The 25,511-nt window shown below is 38.1% G+C and overlaps 1 long non-coding RNA gene across 1 annotated transcript in view; it reads left to right on the top strand.

Annotated features, from left to right (window-relative positions):
• Window positions 1-17,970, top strand: part of LOC138825763 (uncharacterized) — a 31,059-nt gene extending 13,089 nt beyond the window's left edge. The window contains exon 3 of the long non-coding RNA XR_011371508.1: window positions 16,474-17,970. This is a non-coding gene — a long non-coding RNA (uncharacterized lncRNA). The remainder of the gene's footprint in view (window positions 1-16,473) is intronic.
• The last annotated feature ends 7,541 nt before the right edge of the window (window positions 17,971-25,511 follow it).

Here is a 25,511-nt window from a genome sequence, read left to right as displayed (position 1 = left end):
AAAGTTTAAAAAATGTGACTTCTTCACAATCCAGTGACTTATAAACCACAGTATAAACACTCATTTCTACAGCTTCAACTTCGGGGTCTCTTCTTGTAAGATAGTCCCTTACTTAACCAATAGCATGTGGTGGATGTCATGTATCAATGGAGTAGGGTCTTTGTGTTTTTGCAACTGAAGACAATGATTTATAAAGAACAGAAGCATACTTTTCAGTTTTCAGGAAGCTAAAAAGTTCAAGCTTTGGCTCCAGCTTTCTTGTAGCATCCTGACATAGCCAAAGGTGGGAGGTCAAAAGAACATGAACACTGTGTTCTCGAGGCTACAGAGCAGAATAGAAAAGTTATCAAACTAGCAAGATGCCAGTGGAGCCATTTTTGTAAGGTCTTTGTTTCTACAAATAAGGAAGGAGTCTTGTGGCTTCACCACCTCTTAGAAGCCCCATTTAATAATATCACATTGTCGACTTTACATTTTTGAAAGGGATATATTCAAAGTGTGTAGATTCCTCAAACATTCTCTATCCAGTGTCCTGACTCAGAATTCATTGCATTAGGACACACTAAGCCCATAGCCTATTGCTTTCTTCCCTGAGACTGTCCTGAAAGGTTGATATCTGTCATAAAGGACCACTTCTTTGACTTTCTTTTATAATGTATTATTTAGCAAGATTACTAGCTTGTCATTGTTGTATGTCTTTTCTTTTTGATACTGGGTATTGAACCCAGGACTTTGTGCTTGCTAGGCAAACACTTTGCCACTGAGCTACATCCCAAGTTTGTTGTTTTTAAGATTAGCAATACACAAATTATCCCTCATTTCAAAGATAAAACTGATTAACATTGTGGTATAAGTCATCTAGAATCATATAACATACATATTTTCTATAACTAACTCTATATACATTGGGATCATTATGCTACTCCATTCTATAGACTCAAGTTTTTCACTTTATATATGATGAGCACATTAAACACCTGATTAAAATATTATTCTTGACTTCTGCAGAATAGCAAACTATATGAAAGTAATATTATAGACACAACTATTTCTCTAGTGATGGACCTGTTCAATTTCAGTTGCTTGCTCTTTTTACCTTTTATCAGAAGAGAAAGGATTCATATGTACCCCAATCTTACTGACACCTGATTCGACTCCTGTCTATTCCTAATTCCACTCATCTGACCATCACTGAAATCTGCTGTCTTCATCTACTTCCAGCTTCAATCATAGCAATATTTTGGAAACTCCAGCTGGACCATGCCATATCCTTGCTTTTAAGCTATTCAGTGCCCTCCCATAGCCCACCAATAATATCCAATCTCTATTAGATAGAATATGGAGCCTTTGAGGATCAAGTTCCTATGGGAAAAACCACGCTTTCAGTGTCATCTCTTGCCATTCTCAGCCTCCAGGCTTACACATCAGACATAGTCTAGTCCCTACTCCTTCCTTCACCTGACAACAGTGTATGTTATAGTTCTCCTACCAATACTGTTATGATGCTTTCCCAAAGGCCTTTTCTCTATCCCACTTCTTCCAGTAGGATAGCTTCTTACAAGTTGTTAAATATTCAGACAGGAGTTCCTTCTTGGAGTAAATCTTCCCTTAATGCTCTCTTTGCATTTCTGAACCTATAGTAAAAGCCAGTTCTTAGCAGCCACACAAGTGCCTGAGCACACATCAAACATTTCCATATTGTGGTAAGATGACATACATACCTGAATTCTTGAAAATTATAAGGATGGCCAATGTAGTGGTCAATTTTAAGATCAGTTTTAAGATCAGTTCTCTCATCCCTATAACACTTTTTGGCACATCATCAGTGCTAAAGAAATGTTAAATGAGCTCAATGAATTTATTCCAAGTAAACAAGGATACATGTGTGCTTACTTTAAAAACTTGTTCTAAATTACATCTGTTTCATTTCTGGAGATTTAATCTGGTCCTCAATGAATAACCATTCACTGATTGTCCTTGTACTATGCACTTGACATATATGTTCTTATTTAATCTTCCCACAATTACTTTTGCTTCCTTCTAGCATTCAGTCTTTTTTCATCTCACAGTCTTGCTGCAATTTTTCTCTGAAGAATTACTTGTTATAGGGCCAAGTGATTTAGGTAGAGGGAGAGGCACACCAACAGTGGGATCAGCATATGACCAAGACTAAAGCCCGAGAGCTTATCACATCCCTTGGCCACAGGGATGGATTCAGGAATTGGCATTAGACCCAGTGAGCCAATAAGAGATATAAACAACTTGTGATTTGGACTGCTAAGACAGAAAATGCATTGCTGAAATGTCTCCAGCCATCTTGCCCAACCTGAATGTTAGCATGAGGGAGACCAATGCAGTAGTGGAAAGGGCTGAGGGAAAAAGACAGCAAAGAAGGATGATATTGGATGATAAATCAGCTTCAAGCCACTCTGTAATCTAGACTTGTCATTTACATGAGGAAACCAGCTTCTTTAATTTTATTTTAACTTTAGCATTTGGAATTAGATTTTTCTATAACTTTTGAAACAAGAGTCCTAATCCACATGACTATAAAGGAAATATTACTGGAAATAATTGTTGTAAATTAAATTTCCAAATATTGCTTTAGGCAAATTATACCTAACTAATGAAGAGCACAGCTACCATTTGAATTTGAGATCTCCTAACTCTGATTTTTCATTATGAAACAAAAAAAAACTTTAAAATGCAGATAGGGAAAACACACACACACAAGTATAGATGCTCAAATATACATATACAATATTTGTATCATAAAAGATTGTATAAAATTTGAACTCAGGAAATTACGCTTTCTAGGCAGATATCTTTATTGCTTTAGTTATCTTTTAAATATTGTCTCATCTTTTTGCTCAAATCAATATCTTCCTACCTATATCCTACCAATATTTGAACAGTATCTTCCTACCTATGTAGCTGGGATGATAGTCGCATGACACCATGACTGTCTTGTGGATTGAAATGGGATCTCACTATCTTTTTGCCTGAGCTGGCCTCAAACTCGAGCCTCCCTGATCTCTGCCTCCTTAGTAGCTATAATTATACACATGAGTCACTGCACCCAACCTTTATTATGAAATTTTAAAATTACCTTTCTGGGTTGTTCTGCTCTTAAGGCAAGACCTAGTATTATCAGGTAGCTCTCATAGTCTGCCTAGGATAGAAAAGCACACAGCCTTATATATAGGAGATAATTTCCAAGTCTCTCAGTGCATGTTTGCAATTATGAATAGTACTGCAGACGATGTATGCTCTCTTTTTTGCTCTACACATACACATACAGCTAAGCTCAACCTGTAAATCAGGCACAAAAAGAGATTAACAATAATAAATAATAGCAAAATAGCGAATTGTAATAACAGACTGTAAAAAAACATGAATTATTTATTTCTGGGATTTTCCATTTCATATTTTCAGACTCCAGTTGACTGTGAGTAACTATGAGAAATGAACCACAGATAAGGGAAATACAATAATAATCACTTTTTACTAGTAAAGGTATTTATAGAATAAGGAAATACTTTATTTAAAGAGATACTATGTTGATCCTTCTGCAAACTGAAGAATGAATCTTAGCTTTGCAAAGCAAATTACTTCCCTGATTTCAACCTGGACATTCATCCATCAGAACTTCTTAAAACTAAGACTGGCTTCAGATTTAAAGAGAGGAGTAATGCATGCTCCTCGTGGACAAATAACTTGTGTAAAATGTCCAAAATACTTCCTAAAATCTAATGAGGTAGAAATCCTCAATTGTAAAAAACAAAACAAAACAATTCTTATGAGTAATTGACTTATCTAGAAAGCATTCATTTATATTTATATATGTATTGAACCCAGAACTCTACCACTTGAGCCCTCCCCTCAACCCTTTTTTTTTGGGGGGGTGTCCAGTCGTGGGGCCTGAACTCTGGGCCTGGGCGCTGTCCCTCAGCTCTTCAGCTCAAGGCTAGCGCTCTACCACTTGAGCCACAGCGCCACTTCTGGCTTTTTGCTTTTTGCTTATGTGGTGTTGAGGAATCGAACCCAGGGCCTCAGGCATGCAAGGCAAGTGCTCTACCACTGAGCCACCTTCCCAGCCCCAACTCTTTTGTTTATATTTTGTTATTGATACAGAGTCTCCCTAGCTTTGCCTAGATTGAACCTCAAGATCCTATCTCTACCTCATAGTCTAGGACTCCATGCCCTCCTCATTAAAAACAATTTTTGAGCACCTACAAAATTCCGAGAACTTTGCTAGGTACTTAGGATATGATATTAAGCAAAGCCAAAATAGCCTGTTCTCTTGGAGTTTTAACATAATATATGGATTTTGGTATTCTGTGCTAGAAACTGGCTAGACAAAACAAATAAAATGATCATCTGTGTTGCGCAGAGAGCTGGACCAAGCACAACATGTCTAAACTTTTTTGATTGTGTAATTCCATCATTGGAGAAAATGCTAATTGCACATTCCTAATGTATGTTTTCTTACTTGTTGACATATTTTATCCTTCTACTATTTTCAAAGGTGTACATGATAAGGTACACACCTTATCCTGTGAGTGAGACCAAAGTTTATTATAAAGATTTCTAGGGTTGGGAATGTCGGATATAGCATGGAGGTAAAGCACTTGCTAATCATGCACAAGGCCCTGGTTTCAATCCCAGCACCACCCACCAAAGCATAAAAAATAAACTGCTGTGTAGTTTTTTGTTTTGTTTTTTTTAATAGAAAGGGTAAATGTGATGAATGTGCATTATATGCATGTGTGAAAAGGTCATAATCCCCTTTATACAATTAGAAAATACTAACAAAATAATAAATGTGGAGGAAAAGATCTAATATTTTTTCTATATCCCTCTTTGGGGACCACAGGTCCAATGGGCTGGGCTTCTCAGGTAGCCCTGGACGTTATGTTGTATACAGTAGAGAATTAAGCTACACTCTGAGGCTAGAGTAGGGCTGATCGTTTTGTGATTCATCTATGGACATCTATCAATGTCTCACTATCCTCACTGATCTTCTGATCAGTGAGATTTTCAGAGGTTTAAAACTAGAGATTCAGAGCAACTGAGATCTAAAACCAGTTGTTTGACTGATGGAGGTTTTTATTTTTCAACCGCTTGCTTTGACATTGGTTAGACACACTGCTTGAATGAATATTCTTTACAAAATATCTTACTTACACACCAAAAAAATAGCTATTTCATTGACCAGTGCTGCAAAACCCAGGAACTAAGAAAAAAATCTCCAATGAATTCTCCTCAGAAACACATTACCTGGATAAGCCTGGCTGCCCACTGCGACCAGGCCTTCAATTATAGAGCATCAGTATTCTTGTCATCTCTCTCTCTTTCCAAGCCTAAATTGTGAAGCCCATAAACTACTAAAGAAAATGGTGTTCCCTTAAGCCAATTTCCACTCATATTTCTGCAAATTAATTCAATCAACATTTATTGAGTGCCTACTATAAGCAAATAGATAGTTTTCTAAATCATCTAGCCTGATGTGTATATGTGTTTGTGTGAGTGTGGTGTATGTCTGTGTGTGTCTGTGTGTGTATGAATGCATGTAAAAAGACTCCGTTACTTGTAGAGCCCCCACTTAAAGAAAATTGTTTCATAGCAAATGATTACTAAAGCAATCCCTATCCCTCAATATTACTCTGAGCATACATTAGCAGCCAACAGCATGCTTCATTTGCCCATACACTAATGAAAAATGATTGCTTGTCTTTCTAAAACTAAACCAATTATTCTTGTTTTTGTTGAATAGAAATGTGGCTGTGTTTAGTGACAGAATAACTAAATCAGTCTTACTTAGAACGCAAGTATCAGCGTGGATCCTGTCACTTTACTGACAGGAAATGTAACCCAGATAGCTTATTTGATAAAGCAGGGCTATATTGGCTTTGGAACCAACCAACAAAACAAACAAACAAACAAGAAGAAGAACAACAAAAAACTTTCAGTCTCATGACTTCACGGTGAATGAACCATGTGTGCTCTCCATTCCTCCCTTTCTAGGCTTTTCTCCTAACAGCATACATAAAGAAGCAATGTTTTACAAAACCAGCAGTACCCATCTAGAGCTGCTATACAAACGTCTACCTGACTACATATCACAATTTCAGAAATCCTACCTAATCATCTTTTTTACAGGTTGCGTGAGCAACATAATGTTTCTTTAATTACACGAACTCTTTATTTTTGATATTTTAATGACATTTTGGAAGACAACACGGCTGCTTCTCTTAGATCAGGTGGTATTAATCAGGTGTGACAGCTAGTTATTTGATACATTTTTAAAACTCCCACTTGTATTTGTACAGGAGTAAGCTGGGACTTGATTTCTCAGTCCTAGGTCTGTAATGTCACCTGTGTTTCCACCCATAATGAGCAAAATAATTGAACCAAATTAGCACTATCTATAATTCAGTGCTAACTTAAAGGCATTATTTTTTATTTTTTTAAGTATGAAATAAGAAGGCATTCTCCCCTAGGGTATATGTTAATAAATAAACGTCTATGCGATCCACATTCAAACCATGTGTCTGTCCAACACAGGTTTTTCCCTTGTGGCTGTACTCTGCACATCCATTTCTTCGTCCAATATATGTCATGAACTAGGAAATCATTCAGACACAAGCGGATACTCTTTTACCTGGGTCAGGACACTAGGGAGCATTTAATGCCCCTTAGGTGCTATTTGGGGATCCAAGAGTATTAGCATTGGATGTTTGTCGTAAGTGCTGCGATTGTTAATTTGTTGGTCTCTCTGGTATACAGAACAGAGAGGCCTCAGAGAATAGGTCTGGCCTCCAGCGCTCCAACTTTGTGGCCTTGGCACCTGGCATAGATTTAGATGCTAGTGACCAGAAGTCACATTGTTATTAAGTGTTGGGGGCGGGGGATGTGAAGTATAAATATTGCTCAGTCTTCTTATTTTACCAAGAAAGATGTTGAGGCCTAGAATAGACTTGACCAAAGTCACACGGCAAATATACTTGAATTCCATTCTCAATTTCCAGGTCAGGCTTTCCTACCCCTCCCTTTCCTGGCCTGATCAATAGAGCTAAAGGTCCGAATAGTCAGTTAGTAAAAATGAGTTAAAAGCAATACTTTTCCAATTGAAATGTTCATGTAAATTTCCCAGGGAACCTGCTGCAATACAGATGCTGTCAGGAAGATGGAGGTGGGGTTTAAGATTCAATAGGTGAACAAGGGTGAGGGAATTCTGGGCTGCCAGTCTGGGCACCAGATCTTGAGACACAAAGCCAGGGAGTACAGTGATTCATCTCACTGGGCTTGGAATCAGACGGGTTCAAATCCTGACACTTCTACTTTCCTTTTAATTGTACACCAAGCACAACACTGCAGAATCCACAGATGCCAGGCAATGAAAACAGATAGCCAGGGATGTGGGATATACTGGAGTATACAAGCCCTTTCTAATGTAGTGGCTACTCTTTATTTTTATTTGGTTATTATCTAATGGAGGTTAGACCCCATGATGGTTATGCTAGATTTTCTGAATATGCCATAGAAAACCTTCACATTTAAATTGGAAGGAGACAAAGATAGATAGATATATAATAGTTAAGTAGATACAGGTTTTCCGCAATATCTATAACATAGATGTATTTATTTATTTATTTGCTTACTTATTTATACTGTCCTAAGGATCAAACACAGTTCCTCATACATGATAGGCAAGTAACCTACCGTTGAGTCTTATCATAATTTTTTAAAGTTGGAAACTACTTTAAACACCTTTATTTTTATCATTAAATAATTTTACAAAGGTGTTTCAATTCAACATGTCAACTAATTTATTTGTCTATTTATTTATTTACTTGCTTATTGTACCAGGACTAGGGCTTAAACTCAGGTCCTGGCACTGTCCCTCAGCTTTTTTTTTGGCTCAAGACTGGTTCTCTACCACTTGAGCCTCAGCCCCATTTCTCGATTCCTTTGTTATGTTGCTTAAATGAAGATGTCTCCTGTATTTTCCTGCCTGTGGTGGCTTTGAACCTCAATCCTCAGTTTCAGCCTTCTGAGTAACTAGGATTACATGTGTGAGCCACCAGCTCCCAATTTCAACATACCATTTTATGGATACAATGCATCTTAAACATTGTCACCTCTTCCATCATTGTCTCTACCTCTTCCATTTATCCTCTCAAGTTTTTACTATCATTTTCACTCGTGTACATAGAGTATTATGAGGAAGGTTTGGTGAAAACTTTAAATATTTTCAGGCACCTTACAGGCAACCCAAGGGCTGAATCCTACCTCCAGTTTGCATCTTCTTTGAAAACATACTCTCCTTTGAGCTTCAAAACAACCCCACAAGGTATGAAAATATCAGCATTACCTCTTAAGATGAAAGAAACTAGACTGGAACCATTCCATTACTCATTCCTGTATGTAATACATAGTAGATAGATCGAGAGCTGGAATTCGCCAGGAATGATGGATTCCAAAGGCTGCTCAGATCTTCCTCAGTTTAAAGCTACCTTGCTATGCTTTAGTATATGGGAGAAACAATGAACGAAGGTTCCCTCTAGAGAAAGACCCTGAGTGTGAAGCTGGCCTCTTGGGGGTTTAACTACCCTGTTCCTATCACAACTTCTACTTGGAGATGGAAGTTGATGGAATGAAATAACTAAAATTAAGAGTCAGCCCAGTTTAAATTGAGTCTTGGCTCTATAGACCATAGAAGAGCTGGCTCCTGAGACCCCTTCCTTGGGGTCTAATCAGAGGAAATGCAATGGCAGTTGGCAGTGTCAGAATCTTAGGGTCTTCATTTCCAATCTCCTTCTCCTTTCCCATTCCCACTAGGATATCACTCATGCTCCAGGGGACAAGGACAAGCTGGCCTACCTCTGGGCATGCCACCTCAGTTGTACCACCAGGAAGGGTTCCATTTTCCCAATCCCTATCTCCTGCATTTTCTTTTGTTCTTTTTTTTTTTTCAACAATTAAATAAGATAGTGTATATAGTTTCTGGTACATAGAAGACACTTGGTAAACTTAAGTGCCTGAAGCCCTAAGTTTATTCCTAAACTACCTCTAGCCAGCCTTGTCCCAGAAAGTCACTGAGTAAAAAGTGAACAGATTAGACCAATTCTACAAACATCCATGATCCCTGGTTGAAGCAGGAGGTGGCACTTTATAAAGACAAAATGTATACCATTGATGATGGTGTAGCAGAAACCATCCTGTGGCTGGAGTCAAGAATTTAGACATTTGAAAACAAATAGGAAAGTGTGAATTATCATAAAACCCATTTTAAGAATGAGGTAACTGAGATTTAATGATAATGTCACGTACTCAAGATCACTCTCAACCAGTGCTCAAGAATCTTACTCCCCAGTAAGTACACACCACAACAAATCAATCATTTTACCTACCAGGGTCTTAGTATCTCTTCCATTAAATAAAGATACTTAGCCAGGTGTTGGCGGGCTCACATCTATAATCCTAGTTATTCAGGAGGCTGAGATCTTAGGAAGCCAGCCTGGGCAGGAAAGTCTGTGAGACTCTTATCTCCAATTAACTCCCCCCCCCCAAAAAAAAAAACTAGAAATGGAGCTGTGGCTCAAGCAGTAGAGCACTAGCCTTGAACAAAACGTCTCAGGGACAGCAACCAAACCCTGATTCAAGCCCCAGGTCTGGCACCAAATAATAAATAAATATCCAAAATATTCAGTCATATGCAAATATTTATGACCTAGCCCCTGAGAGTCTTTCCCATCAAAATCTTCACTGAGACTAGACTCGAATACAGAACCACTAAAGAGAAGCACAAAGATGATGACTTTAAAGATGGCAACAAGTCCTATTGGGTCAACTGCCCCCTTTCCTTTCAAGCTGGCTTGGGTAGACAGTTGGATAGTCTTCCTCGTAGAGCTAAACTATGTTTCAAGTGGTTCAGATTTCCAGGATGGAAAGGTTTCCTTTGATAGAGATCAAGTTCAGCTTTAATCATTAAACCACTTCCACTCCCCTGTGAATTTTCACCAAAAGAAGGGAAACTGAGCCAACATAGGCACATCATCTGAGAGGATACGTGCTGCGGATCAAGGCAGGAGGGAGGCAGGAGAGACAGCAGGGTCCTCTATACCACACGAAGACACCCTGTTAGGACCAAAATCTGGGTGAAGAGAGAGCTTTAAATAGAAATCAAATGCTTTTCCTCTCTCCCTTTCTCTCTCCCTCTCCCCCTTCTCTCTCCCTCTTTCTCTCTCTCAGATAAACACATAAGGTTTGTGACTGGATAAAAATCTGGTTTCATTCCAAACATAAAAAAAATTAAAAATGGGTTTAGAGAACTTAAGTTTCCGGTCTCCTAACTTTCCTGACCACAAGCATGTTTTATTGTAAGCCTTGAAAATAAAGGGTTATTTAATAAATTAACACTTCACATGCCTTTAGTTCAATTCTGGGTTTGTTTTACACATGATTATTGGCCAAATTTTCTTTATGGAGTTCAGACCGTTTGTCCTGCCTTACCCCTTCACCTAGAAAGCTCTACTTCTTACCCTTGTTGTACTTTATGGCTTTATAATACTTTATTGAATTGCTGCATTACAGTATTTCTGCCCTACCCCTACCCCCAAATAATCCTTTATGAGAAGATAGAGTTTGGAATGCAGTGAAGTATGCACAGCAGTCTTTAGAGCATTTTACAAATTTCTCTTGGCCTCAGAAATCACAAAATAATCACACAAAGAAACCAAGCCCTTTGCCTGCAGGACAATGCATGGTTTTTTTATTAAAAGAGGAATTTAAATTCCTTCTGTGCACAGACTGTTTTAACTAGAAAGACTTAGAAAATTAATTTTTGCCTATAATCTCTTATAGATAATACTATAAAAATAGTTCCTTTTTAAGAAGCATATTTCATGCAAATATCAAAAAGCCTTTTATCTGTGTTCAAGATTTCTTGTTCTATTTATGTCCCTTATTTCCTTCTCTTAGCTGAGGATCAGACTTTGAGAGCCTTGAATCCCCAGATTTGTTACTGAGAGGCAGAAACTAGAGGCCAGCCTCAAAATGACCTCTTTACTATTTTCTAAGTAGAGAAACTGAGGCTCGTGGCTTGACTTCCTACTATGTGCTGGGCACTTTGCCAGCTGCTGGAGTAAAAAGGCAGAGGACTCTGAGGGCAAATTGGCAAGATTCCACCCACAAAGATTGGAAAAGTACGGGCTAGAATAAGAGCCTGGGCTGGAAGTTCAAGGGGCAAGAGAAAGATCAAACTTTTAAGTTATACAGGCCAAACCTGCCTCACTCAAAAGCTATTTGCAGAATTTTTGCACATTCTAAGATGACCTGTTAATTTGTTTGCTATTTTAGCAATTTGTTTATTTTACTTATTTATGCTGAGACTTGAACTCAGGATCTAGGTGCTGTCTCTTAGATTTTTGGTTCAAAGTTAGTACTCTACCACTTGAGCCACAGCCCCCTTCATATTATTTTTCTCTAGTGGTTAATTAGAGAAAAGAATTTCATGGTCTTTCCTAGTCTGGCTTCAAACTGCAATCTTCAGATCTCAGCCTCTTGAGTAGCTAGGTGTGAGCTACCTGGCCATATTGTTCTTTAAATGGTTCCTTTTTTTAAACTTTAATTTAGAGTAACACTAGGAATAATGTGGGTGAAAGTCACTGTTGAATGAATGTGCTAGCCATGTGTTTTTCCCTAATGCACACTAAAATAAGTACATAACTATTAAAGATGCATTCATCTAGGTAATTCTCAAAAATTAATACATGTAGAACATCAGTCATCCCCACATCACATGTAGGGAAATCCTGAGATAAAACAGAAGAGAAAAATAAAAACAGCTAGGACTGGATATTTATAGAAAAAGGATCTCAAAGCTATTCTTGATGTTGGTGGGGAGAAAAATTATCTGATGTCTTCCTGTTCCTGGGGCAGAGCCACCAAGAAACCTAAAGTCCATACCCTGCCAACTTGTAATTCTTTACTAATAGGTTATTAGATCTAGATTGTTTATTATTGGTTGGTTGATTAACTTGTGAGAGGGTAAATCCAGGGCCTTGCTCATGCTAAGCAAGTGCTCTACCACTAAACCATATCCCTAGCCCAGGTTGTTAAATCTGGATAAATCCATCCAAAGCCTTCATGGTCACTGACACTGAAGATCCACCCAGAGCTTTTATCATTAGTGTCACATAGACTTTCACTGAAAAAAAAAAATCAGTACTCATCATTATGTACAATTTCCATCTACATAGTAAATGTAATGCCTCCTCAATCTACTTTTTATGCTATAACAAAACACCCTAGAGTGAGTAGCTAACACACAATAGAAATTTATTTTTCACTGTCCTGGTGGCTGAAAAAGCCAAGATCTAGGTGCCAGTAGACCTACTGGTGAAGGTCCTCTTTTTAACTACAGATGATTCTCTCTAAACAGGTAGAGTGATAAAGAATCCCCTCGTGTCTTAAAGGGCTTAAGTGTCCTAAAGGTCTTAAAGGGCTCTACCCTCAGGACCTAATCTCTTCCCAAAGGACTAGAAACATCACCTAGGAGGTAAGGATTTCTACATAATGAATTTTGAAAGAATATAACCACTGTGACTGCAGCATCTACAAAGGATACAATATCTGTCCATGCCCCACATATTGAATGTTTTGAATTGCTAGTTTTATTAATATAGTTGTGGGAGAGTGAAAAAGAGTACAGTCAACTGACATTTCTGCTCAGCCACTAATGAGATGTTAGATTTTTGGATGTTACTTAAGTTCTGTAACTCATAACTTCTATATTTACTAAATGAAGATAATGGAGATATATACTTCTAAAATTTTCTCTGGTCAGAGAAGCGGGGAACAAAATATCTAGTATTCCAAAAAAGGCATAATGTCTAGCACATGGTTTAAAATCCCACAGTAAATCTATTTTTAATAGCAACTATGTAGCCATTAGAAATAACAAAATCAAAGCAATGGTGACTATAAAATTAACATCAAAAGATGCTTGAAATAATTTTAAAATATTTAAAATATTCAAATATTCCAGTGTTTTTCTCTGTGTGCTTATCCAGGTGTATATTTGTTCTGATTTCAAGTAAGAAAAATTATAAATATTTATGACCAAACAGTAACAACAATAACAAAAAAAACCTTAAACTTTGAAGGAATGAGTATTGAGAGGCACTTTGGAATAGAGGTTCAGAACATCAGTTCTGAAGTCCACTAAACTTTAATCCACTTCTAACTATCTGATCTAACTACATTCTCATAACTCCATGCCTCAGTTTCCTTTTCAGAAAAAAATGGTGATTTTAATAACACTATCAACCTCATTGGTTGGTTTAGCTACCTCTAATATTTAGCAAATTTGCAATAACTAGTACTGAGGTTTATGTAATAGGGGTATGAGTATTACTTTTACCCTTTGGGGAAGGATCTGTCTTTGTGCACCTATGAAGCTGTGAATAGTCAAATGAAAAGTACATTCACTAAGTATTTATTGTGTGGTTTCACTTATTGTACTGTGGGAACCATATAAAGCAAAGGTAGCATTACCACGAGGTTGCCCCGTCAATGCCCAGGCACACCTGGGCAGCTTTTAAGTGAACCAGGAGGACAAAGCTTCACCTCCCACCTGGCACAGTCGAATAGGACCTAATGATCCAAGTGCTTTTTTCTTACCCAGAACAAATACATCTTAAATATCCCTGGGCTATGCATCTACTACTGCCACTTCCAATTCTACTTCACAGTTACATTGAAACCCTCTTCAATTTAGCCTGCTTTTATTTGCATTCAGACTAAGATAGAGTGTGTGCCAGGGGACAACTTGACCATTAAAAAAATTCTATTTGACTACATATATTTTTATCAATTTGGGAAAGCAATCAAAGCAGGCATTTTCACTTAAAAGCTTGGAAATAAAGCTGATATTATCTGGTTGGGAAGGGCTGGGGAAATCACTAGAGGGGGAACCATTTTTGTGTATCCCATTTCATGTAGCTGTTGTCATGTACAGGATGTATATTCAAATGTGTCTGTGTATTTCTAAACTGATCGTACATCAAAATTAGAGCCATATTGTTCCTTTTACAGTGAAACTGTTTATATAGGAAATATTGTACTGAACATTCTTGGTCTCCACCCTGGGTTGTGACTGATTGCAGAGCAAGATAAAAGCACTTATATCCACACACTCGACAGAAGTCTATATGCATTGAAGAAATCGAAAGAAGGTGTGATTTTAGCACAAACACTATTATCAACCAAAAAAAAAAAGAAAGAAACAGAAAAGAAGCAAGATCACTGTAGTTTATGCAAATTCAGAGAAAGCAAAAAGCATATACTCACAGGCTGATAGATTGAAAATTAGGGGGTAGATTAGATCAAATGAATTTAGTTTGGTGTGGTTTAAAACAGCCCTTGGATGTTGTTAGTCCCATGTGATCAACTGAATTAGAGTCATTTACAAGAGACAGATATGGCCCACTAAGGAGAATTCATTTTCTAATTTACTAGAGGAAATAGTAATTTGAAGCTGGCTACTTGGTTCTTTGGTTATATTTTGGAAGGCTTGAGTTGATTTCAATAAGCTCAGTAGAATTTTCCCTCCATACTCAGCCTTTTTCTCCCTTCTGGTCTTTTTGCTCAAAAGCTTGGCCTAAGTACAAAGGGAAGCAGGAAGTTGACAATTATCCCATAAACCTGGGTCATGTTGTTAGGTCAACAAAATTGTAGATTTGATGGAGCTTAGACGAATTTTAGAGATTATCCTGGCCCAAGGCTTTCAAACTTGGAATATTTTGTTAATGAAATCCTATGTCAAACTCCAAAGTGTCATCTAGATTTGAACCATGGTCCACTAGTAACTGTTGGTCAAAAGTTGTAGAGGGAAAGAAATCAGGTGACAGTACAGTTATCAAAAAGTACATGAAAGGTGGGAAGATGGAGTACCGTGGGAATCCAGAGCAGGAAATGATTACTTCTGGCTTAGCTGATCTGGCAAGACCTCATTTTCCTGATATTAAAAGTTGACTATAATTTAAACCTTGTTTTTCCTCCACTCATCCACCCTTCCTTATCAAAGCTATCGGCTGAAATAATGATCTGCATCAAACTCCATCACAGGAGCAGCCCATGGGAATCTGATGTTATCATTAGCCCATAGAGTTGATCCTGACTTAGAATCCATTGACAAAGATTACTAGCCTATCAGTAAACATCTTTCCTCTTCTGAGCACAATTATGCTTCCAGCCTCCTTTATATTAGCTGTAGTCATGTGATTGGATTTTAACAATAAGTAGAAAGAAGTGTTCCAGGACTGGTCAACAAACTCCCTGAGTATCCTTTCTTCCCTTCCCTCTCTTTTTCAATGTTGATGTCCAATATGACATGGACTGAGAAAATGACAAGTTGAGGATAAAGAGCCTCTATTAACTTGTATACCTGAATAGTTTCATGGAACTTACACACACACACACACACACACACACACACACACACACACACACACACACACACACACACACACACACACACACACACACACACATTACCAACAAGAAAAATCTACAATGCACTTTGCATGAGTGAGAAATAAAATTGTATGGTATGCAAGCTCTGGCATTTTAGGATTTACAGCAGCTATTACAACTCTAATACAGACTCTGTTCTGTATTATAGCCATTCCATTCTTCTCTTTCTTGAATATCTTTGAATTGTTCCTGAGTACTTTTTGCACATTTCTAATTTTTTGTGCATTAGAAATTGTATGATCTCCAGAGGACAGTTGTTCATAAAATATAATCCAAGTCTCTGTGGAGGAAGAGATCATGTTTCCTTGTAGATGTTTGATTGAAACTCCTCTGGGCCACAATTCTTTACAGCATAAAAAGAAACAGTCAAGTCCCTTTGTAGTATAAAGAATCTACTTCTATGATGTGAAGACCAAGTTGTCTGAGCCAGAGCAGGCACTGAGCACAAAAGGATACCAGCTTCAGAAAGAAGAGAAGCCCTCACTCCAATAGCACAATCTCAGACACACCCTAGAAGCTCCCATTCTCCTCATTTGTAAAATAAGGATACCTGCTTAGTCATGCCTACTTTGCAGATGACATTGTTTATTCATTCAACTGTATTTTGGAAACACCAATTCCACTGCAGTGCTACATATGTGCATTGAGGTGCTTTGTAAACCAGCAAGAGTTAGAGTTGAGGAGAATGTATCTCCTAGCTAACTAGTTCCCTGGAATAGTGGGCTCATGTGTAAAACCCGCAAAGAAAGGATGAATATACAGTATCATTTTATCCAAAGGATTGCAAACTAGCCTAAGAATTACAAAATATCATTTTATAAAATTGGTCTCCTGTGTCTTTAATCTCTTAGATATGTCCTCAACTTAGAAATGCTAGGTTTTATTCTCTCTATAAGTTCCAACATCACCAACACTCAGTCTCTTCCTCAGTTACAGATTCTATCATACTCTACTACATCAAACAAACAAGAAGTCGAATTTCCAACAGTGGTGGACAAGGAGCAGCTCCCTGCAGCCTGCAGTACCATGCCAAATTACCTTCAAAGTCCATTTTTCACTCACCAAAGTAGTTTCATCAGCGTTAAGTGGGCAGATCTCATCTCTCCAATTCTCACTAGATTTTGAGGTCACAGAGAAACTTGAACCAGAATGGTGTTCTGTCATGACCAACAGTCAGTGCTACCAGAGACATTGTACTAGAAGGCCATCATCTTTGCCTGTCTCTGACTGGGGACCAAGGAGAGTTAGGACAGGCTAGAAGAGTGAAGCTGCTCAGCTATTATTTGATTCATTTTGTTCTTTTCCAGAGAACATTTCAGCCTCAGAAAGAGCTCTACAATGAAATAGCTACATAAAAGTTTATAAACCTCAGAAACAAGTGTCATGAGACAAGTGACAAACCTCAATTTTCTCAACTGTAAAGTGTCAGTAATAATATGTGGGGTTTTATTTTTTGCCACATGGGGGATTGTTGTAAAGTCCAGATGAAAGCATTTACACCTTGAACAGGTGCAGGAAGTATTATTAGTAGGATTATTATATTTAGAATTACCTTATTGGAGACCAGCACCAAAACCTATATCTCAAAATCATGCCATGGAGAAGATATAATTTTAGTCAAAATCACTGGATGATACAACTACAGGATTTCAGGTTTAAAATACTAGGTACCTCTTTGAAATTAATACTCTGAATAATTAAGTCTTGGAAACCCAGATATAACAAATTCACAATTTATCACTCATTGGAGCTAAACTGAAATGTACCTTTATGTATTAATTATGAAATAAGGACTTGGTGTAAGGCTTTGCAGGGAATACTAAGCCTATGTTTGAGTAAGTCTTCAAAATATTTTACTCAGAACATCAGGAAAGTTTTTCAAAACATTCATTTCCTTGGGGTTCATTTTGCTTAGCATCATCTTATATAGTCATATTATATATAGCTTTTGACCTTTTCTGCTTGTCCTAGACATATACTAGTTATTGCATATAAGGGAAACCATGGGACCTATGTTTCTTTGAGCCTGGCTTACTTCACTTAATATATTTTTTTCCAGGTCTTTCCATTTCCTAACAAATGGGGCGGTATCATTCTTTCTGATAACACAAGTGGTTTTATCTTTCTTGCTGTTGTTTTTAATGTATTTATAATGTACCATGTGATTTTTTTTGTTTCTTTTGAATGTTCTTCCCCCATGATATAACCCCTGTTTTCACTGTATTTGATTCCAGTACCCTGTATCTTGTATATACATTTTTCTAATTTGGGGAGGGGAAAGGAAATAACAAAAGGCTGAAATAAGGTTACAGGCTGACTCATTGTAACAATGAGATGTAAAGGACACTATGTAGAAAATGAACTTTACAATTTTGGGGAGTGGGGAGGGAGAAGTTGGGGAGGTGGGGAAAGAAAGGATGGTAGGGGAAAAACAAAGGAGGAGGTAACAATGCTCCATAGGAAATGTACTCATTATCTTATTCATGTAACTGTAACCCCTCTGTACAATATTTTTACAATAAAAATATATACAATAAAACACCCTTTTTCTGTAAGTAAGTAATAAAGCCATTCTGAAATATTCTTTTTTTTTGGGGGGGGGTCCAGTTGTGGGGCCTGAACTCTGGGCCTGGGTGCTGTCCCTCAGCTCTTCAGCTCAAGGATAGCGCTCTACCTCCTGAGCCAAAACCTCCCTTCTGGCTTTTTTCTTTTTGCTTATGTGGTGCTGAGGAATCAAACCTAGGGCCTCAGGCATGCAAGGCAAGCGCTCTACCACTGAGCCACCTTCCCAGCCCTGAAATATTCTTATATCTTTGTTATATGAGTACCATAAGAGTCTACTCATGAAAACTTTGTTAATGTAGTTTTCTTAATTTAAAAAAATCCACAATTGCTTTAAATACTCTACAATCTAACTTTATACTACAAATAAAATTTCTTTCATTGAATGTTCACTGATGCCTGGTCACTGTTTTAAGCATGTCCATATACATTGTCTCACTCACCCTCAGGACAAATCCATGATAACAAAGTTTCCTTGCTGAAAAGCTAGGCCTAGGGAAATTAAGTAACTCATTCAGATTCCTAGAGATGGGAAGTGAAGTACAGACTTTCAAGCCAAGATTTACTTAATTTCAAAACCCTTTTTCCTAAACATTCTTTCCACTTGTCTCTTAGCTTAAGATACTCATTTATGTAGTCCACCTGAGTGAACAATACCATCTTCAAACTATCCACTGGCATGATCCTAAAAAAGCAGTAGCTAAATCTTTGAGTCCATTTAGTTCCTCCAGATGCCACCATCTCTAGCTGTCATGAGAAGTTTGATACTCAAGTCATGGTCAGAGAGCTGGTAAGCATCTTCCAGAAAATGAGAGTGGGAATGGAAAGATTAACTCAGTGGAACTACTGGACTCATCTACCTATTTCCTTTTATTGTCTTCTGACACTACTCCCTAGGGCAGCACTAGCTCTTAGAGAGAGGGTAAAGAACAATAAGGATCAGTCTCTCTTGAAGGCTCCCAGGAAAGAACAGAGGAGCAGCTGGAAAATGGCAATGCAGTTGTCTCACACTAATACAGGCTTTAGAAGGAGTCAGCCCCAATGTCAGGAATGTGCAACTCTATCCGAGGCTGATTTTCTCCCCAAAGAGAGACCCTTGGAACGTAAGCTTCAACCAAGAATTGGATTTTTCTTACAATGTCAAGAATTACTGAGTTATTAAAGAAAAATTTGTGCTGGAGACAGCAGATGGGCACATCTGACGGGCTGAGAGGAGAGAGCGGTGTTCCAGGTAATGGAGAAATTGTTCAAGGACAATTTGTGTGTGAAAATATAAACCCCATAAATCTGCCAGAGTCAACAGAGTTGAAGACAAATCACTCACAGAAATGTGTCTCTCCCCAACAGAGCTGACCACAGACTTAATTTAGGTGCATGCCTCATGTATGCTGGCTTTAAGACTTTCTGTTCGAAGGGAGAAATGAGCAATAATTATGTAAATTGATATCAGTCCTCCTACCTTGCCCTGTTAATAGTAATTTTTTTGCCTTCTGTTATATTTAGAGTTTTCCTTCAACATAGTGAAAGCTATGCCATAATCCAAGCTGCTAGGTTGCCTTGGCAGTACAATCCCAGCCTGGCAGTAACAGACCAACTTTCTGCCCCCAGCACCACCATATACTTTCTTGTTCTTCTTGGTATGCTCAAAGAAGTGGAAGACCTAAACTATCATTTAGCCAGTTGAGAATGGTCTATGTGGTGCTTTCAATCCACTCATGAGTTGCATTAGGGCAAGGATTTGTTTGTTCTTGCTCATTTTCAATCCTAAATACCGGAACCATAACTACTTCATAGTAAGAGGTCAGTCACGATTTAATGACTGAAACATCCATTCATTTGTGCACCCTCAAAGATTACTGTCAAATATACAGAGAGGTTTCTTTTTCTTGTATCAAATTGAAAATGATGTGCATCTCATTTAATTTCTGGGATGATGAGTAAACCACTGACATTTTTCCATATAAGAGTAAATGCGTGGGCTGGGAAGGTGGCTCAGTGGTAGAGAGCTTGCCTTGCATGCATGAGGCCCTGGGTACGATTCCTCAGCACCACATAAGAAAAAAAGCTGGAAGTGGCGCTGTGGCTCAAGTGGTAGAGCGCTAGCCTTAAGCTGAAGAGCTGAGGGACAGCGTCCAGACCCAGAGTTCAGGCCCCATGACCGGACCAAAAAAAAAAAAAAAGAGTAAATGTTGGTGCTGGGAAGGTGGCTCAGTAGTAGAGTGTTTGTCTTGCATGCATGATGCCCTTGGTTTGATTCCTCAGTACTACATAAGCAGAAAAAATAAAGCCAGAAGTGGGGCTGAGGCTCAAGTGGTAGAGGGCTAGTCTACAGCTGAAGAACTCAGGGACAGCACCCAGGCCCAGAATTCAGGCCCCACAACCAACCAAAAAAAAAAAAAGATTAAGCACTGACCCCCAACTTTGAACCATCACTAGAAATATCTTGTCCTAATGAGCACTTCCACTTAATTTTCAGATTCTTTTCTACTACCTTATTATTACAGTAGTCTACTTTCTTAACTTCATGTGTTCACCAGCTTGTATAAGATAGGTTATACACAATTAAACAAAGAGGTGTGCTCAGAATTATTGCTTTCTAAATTATCCACATTCTGGTGTTATTCCACCAAACTTTTCTAAAATCGAATATTCTGTTAACTTCTCAAAGGAGAGTTTGAGAATAAAAGCCTCTGGTGGGACCTTATTTAAGTCATTTCTTTTTCGTCTGAGACCATTTTCCCTCTAGATAGAATACAGCTAGAGCAGTTCAGAGACAGCAGTATGACTTCACTCAGAATGGATGGAAAATACCATGTTTTATTTGATTTACAAGAGGGTTTTAGTTTGCCCCCCCCACCCCTGTTCCGTGGTATAAAGAGGGGAGTAGTTTTGAGATGAAATATAAAAGGGTGGGTTATTTTTTTGTTGTTTGTTTTTTTTGGGGGGGGTCTGGTCATGGGGCCTGAACTCTGGGCCTGGGCGCTGTCCCTCAGCTCTTCAGCTCAAGGCTAGCGCTCTACCACTTGAGCCACAGCGCCACTTCTGGCTTTTTTCTTTTTGTTTATGTGGTGCTGAGGAATTGAACCCAGGGCCTCATGCATGCAAGGCAAGCACTCTGCCACTGAGCCACCTTCCCAGCTTCTAAAAGGGGTGTTTACTTACTGATCTATAAAGAAATTTTCATCTCAAAACTCCTCTATCAGTTCTTTTCTTGTTACTATAGCTAAATATCCAAGACAGGCTAATTTTATAAAGATGAGAAATTTATTTAGCTTACAGTCTTAAAGATTTAAAGTCCCAATAGAAGGTCAGAGGGTCTTGTGAGGGGCCCACTTGACTAGATAACTTCCTGAAAGATGGCAGTACGTGCGGGTACATGTCGGAGAACAGCCACGTACCAAACATGAAGCCAAAAAGAAATTGGTGTCCTCAAATCCCCTCTTAGTGCAAATCCACATTACCCTGAAGAACCTTCCCCTAGATCCCACTTGTTAAATTTCCATCTCATCTCCTCTCCTGTGCCTGCGGCCTGAGCTTCCATCACCAACCACATTGAAACCATAGAAAATTCCAAAAGTCCACACTTCTTCCTTCTTTTTACAAGTCAGGATGGTACCCTGGATCTGAAGTCTCTGATGGGAACATGGGGGAGTTGTCCCTGGGGAGAGCTCTGTCTCTGGTTCTACCAGTGTCCCCAGGCCCACATCACGAGCTTATTCACAGGCCAGATGGCCTGTGAATAAGCAAATGCTGCCTTCCCTTGTAAACTGAGCATTCTGTTATTCTAAAATTGCATCAAATACTGTCAACTGGTATTGAGTCACTAATAAGCATTTAATGAAGATGTGCACCAGGTGAAACTCTGATTTGTGGTGAAATAGCATTTTTTAATGTCATGGGGACATTAAATGCTCAGAATTTCAATTTCCTCAACAATAAAGAAGAGAATGAGCTGATAAATGAGAGACTACTGGGGCTCAAAGGTCCCAAGTCATCCATTGGCCTTACTTTGAATTTAAGGCTAACAGATTAGAATGTTATCTCTCTTACTGCTTCTGATATACACCCATATATTAACATTGAATGACTATAAACTGTGAGAATTTGATCATTGACATTCTTCTAGTCAATGAAGTAGATAATAGAAGACTTAAGAGGGTACATTTTCCCCAAGGGACTCCATAGAGCTATTTTTACTTCAAATGGAAAATAAATACAACCCAAAAATGTTGTTTGTTTATTTTTCTGAGTAATGCCTTTTAGTTCTCAAATTCTATGATTCTGTGTTTTAGTATGCCTTTCTCCACCCAGGACAAAAAATATGGAACCAACCCAGATGCCCCTCAGTAGATGAATGGATCAAGAAAATGTGGTATATATACACAATGGAATTCTATGCCTCCATCAGAAAGAATGACATTTCCCCATTTGTTAGGAAATGGAAAAGTTTGGAAAAAATTATATTAAGTGAAGTAAGCCAGGCCCAAAGAAGCATAGGTCCCATGGTTTCCCTTATTTGCAATATCTAGTATAGGTATGAGTCAAGCGGAAAAGGTCAGATAATGTGATGTTAGGAAAATGAACCCTTAAATATATATTTTAATGTTTTCGTTTCTTTCATGCATGTGTTTCTAACGCATTTATAAGATTATTTCTTTGTTGCTTTGTATGTCCCTCCCCCACAGTGTAACCCCCGCTTTCACTATATTTGATGTCAGTATAACATGTGGAGGAGATGGGGACAAACAAGTCGTTTAAGGATTCAGGTGGACCTGTTGCAACAATGAGAAGTACAAAATGTCATGTCAAAACCAGCTTTACAATGTCGGTGTGAGGGGGGGGAGGGGGGTATAATTGGGTGGGGGGAGGGGGGAGGCGGGGAAGGGAGGTGAAGGGTAAACAAAGGAGGAGGCTGCAATGCTTGGTAAGAAATGTATGCATTATCCTGCCCATGTAATTGTAGCCCCTCTGTACAGTATGTTCTCAAATAAAATAAAATAAAATTTAACAAAAAAAAATATTCCAAAACCAGTGATTCTCTACAAACATCTTATTGGTTGAAAAGAATAAGAGAGAAATAGCCTAGGTGTGTACTAAATGTTTCCAATATTACTGTATTTTGGCCTCAAACAGCCTATGCATTAGATAGCAGTCACTTTTACTGAGAGACCGGAAAGAGGAAGTGGCTCAAGTGGTAGAACACTAGCCTTGAACACAAAGAGACTCGGGGACAGTGTCCAGGTCCTGAGTCAAGCCCCATGACAAAGAAAGAAAGAGAGAAAGGGAGAGAAAGGGGAGGAGAGGGAGAGAGAGGGAGAGACAGATAGATGGGGGGGGGAAGCAGAGAGGAGGAGAGAGAGATCAAAAAGAGCTAAAAGTAGAAATGTTTTTTACCATACCACACCGCTCCTTGAAAAGTGTTTCCAGTCAGCACTGGTGGCTCATACCTACAATCCTAGCTACTTAGGAGTCTGGGAGCTCACTATTAAGAAACCAGCACAGGCTGAGATTCCTATCTCAAATTAATCAGCAAAAAATCAGGAATTAGAGTCAGGGCTCAAGTGGTAGAGCACTATCCATGAGCAAAAAAGCTGAGCAAGAAGTCCTAAGGTTTAAGACCTCCTCATCCAAAGTCAGTTTCCCAAACTGATTTTAGGTGAAACTAAGCACCAATGAGTTAAATTTCCTTCTATTACTGACAGTGAATAAATAGGTCCATTCTTCTCATTAAGGAACTTCTTAGAGGTATAGAAATTGGTTCATTTGTTGAGTCTATAATTAATTGCTTCTCATTGTTGGAGTTTATTTTTAAAAAAAACTTATTTTGTTCTCATTGTGCTTACTTTTACAATTACTATTTACTACATATGGATATTGATTTTTCATTGATTCATCATTTCAAAAGTCATTTATTATAAATAAATAATAATGTGAGGAAAACAGTACAAGTGGTAAATTGATAAGGTAAGAAGTTCCTAGCAACACTATCCAGAAAAAGGAAGTTTTTGGTCAGGATTCCTGGGCGGGTCTTACTTTATCTACTGGTAATAAAAGGTAAGTAGCCATTTTGTTGGTTAAGTATGGGAAAATTTAAGAAATGAGAAAGTATAAACAGTTAGATGTTAATGAAAAAGTCTCTTTGTCTTCTTGATGTTTTTCCTCAGTATACACTCCTCCCATTCTCATCCTCTAACTCCTCCCAATCCAACATTGATTATTTTTCTGATATTCAGCTCATGTATTTTTAAGTACAACCTAATTACATACTGACATACCTGGCTTCTCTCTTAATCACCAGAGTGATCCAATCAAGTAAAAACATTATTTCCTTCTCAGTACTGCAAATGCAAGGAATCTACATGCAAAATATAAGATAAATAAACAAAAATATCTTTAGGAAAGAGCATAAAGAGAAAACAGAGTAGAAAATGCCAAGTGTTGGGGAAGACAATATGAACTTAACTTTATTTAAATGGTCCAGTTTTTGTAATAAATTCTTAATAGCTTAGGAATCTATTTTTTTTCTGCTAGCAATTTTATTCTTGCCTACCTGGTAAACATTTATTTTTCTTCTTTATCATCTTCTTTTGTGCCTCTGTTACTCCAGTGAAAAATTTGGGGAATTGGATACAAGGGTCTTTAATTATGAACTACTACAATAAAAGCATCAGTTCTGTACTGGTAATAACACCAAGAGTATAAAGAGCTAGATTGCTATGAATTATTTTGGACAGATTATCCTTTTCATTCTGTCATAGAGCAAAAAATTCAGAACACAGAAAACACACAAAATATGTGAGGATAGTTTGTCTATACTGACATCCTTTTATAATTTATAAGACCCAATTCCACTTACCTTTTATATGAACCACACATTACTCATTGCTTAATCGTTGAAGAATTGAAAATGTGTGACAAATGTGCTGTAAGTGCCCCTCAGCCCACATCCATGGAAGACATTACTAATCAACCATGAACACTTTCCTCCTAAGCACTAGTCAGACTCTCTTTTTAGGATTAGAGAGATAGCAGAAAGGGCAAGAATCTCTCCCATTCATGGTGTTTCCTTCCTGTGGAGGAAGTGCCATTGTCCTTCCTACTGTCACTCTATCTCCTCATTTTTTTCTTTTTGATGGAAAAAAATACATAATCTGATTGATGAGCTAGAAAGTCAATGTTATTTAGGACATCTGCTAACCTCTAGATCAAACCCACTGAGTAACAGCTTTTTTATCACAGAGGCTATCAGACTCCTCAGTGTTATCTCATTGCTGGAGATATGATCTGTCCCAAGCAACTCACCCAACTAATCAAACTCATAAGCAACTCTTATATACTCCTGATAGAACTGAAAATTGGTACCATCTTTTAGGGAGCTAATTTGGCAAGACATAGCAAAATTATAA

The sequence above is a fragment of the Dipodomys merriami genome, unplaced genomic scaffold (genome assembly GCF_024711535.1).
Source record: "Dipodomys merriami isolate MVZ:Mamm:240054 unplaced genomic scaffold, mDipMer1.0.p SCAF_14, whole genome shotgun sequence".
Classification (NCBI taxonomy): Eukaryota; Metazoa; Chordata; class Mammalia; order Rodentia; family Heteromyidae; genus Dipodomys; species Dipodomys merriami.
This window is presented reverse-complemented; position numbering and strand designations above follow the sequence as displayed.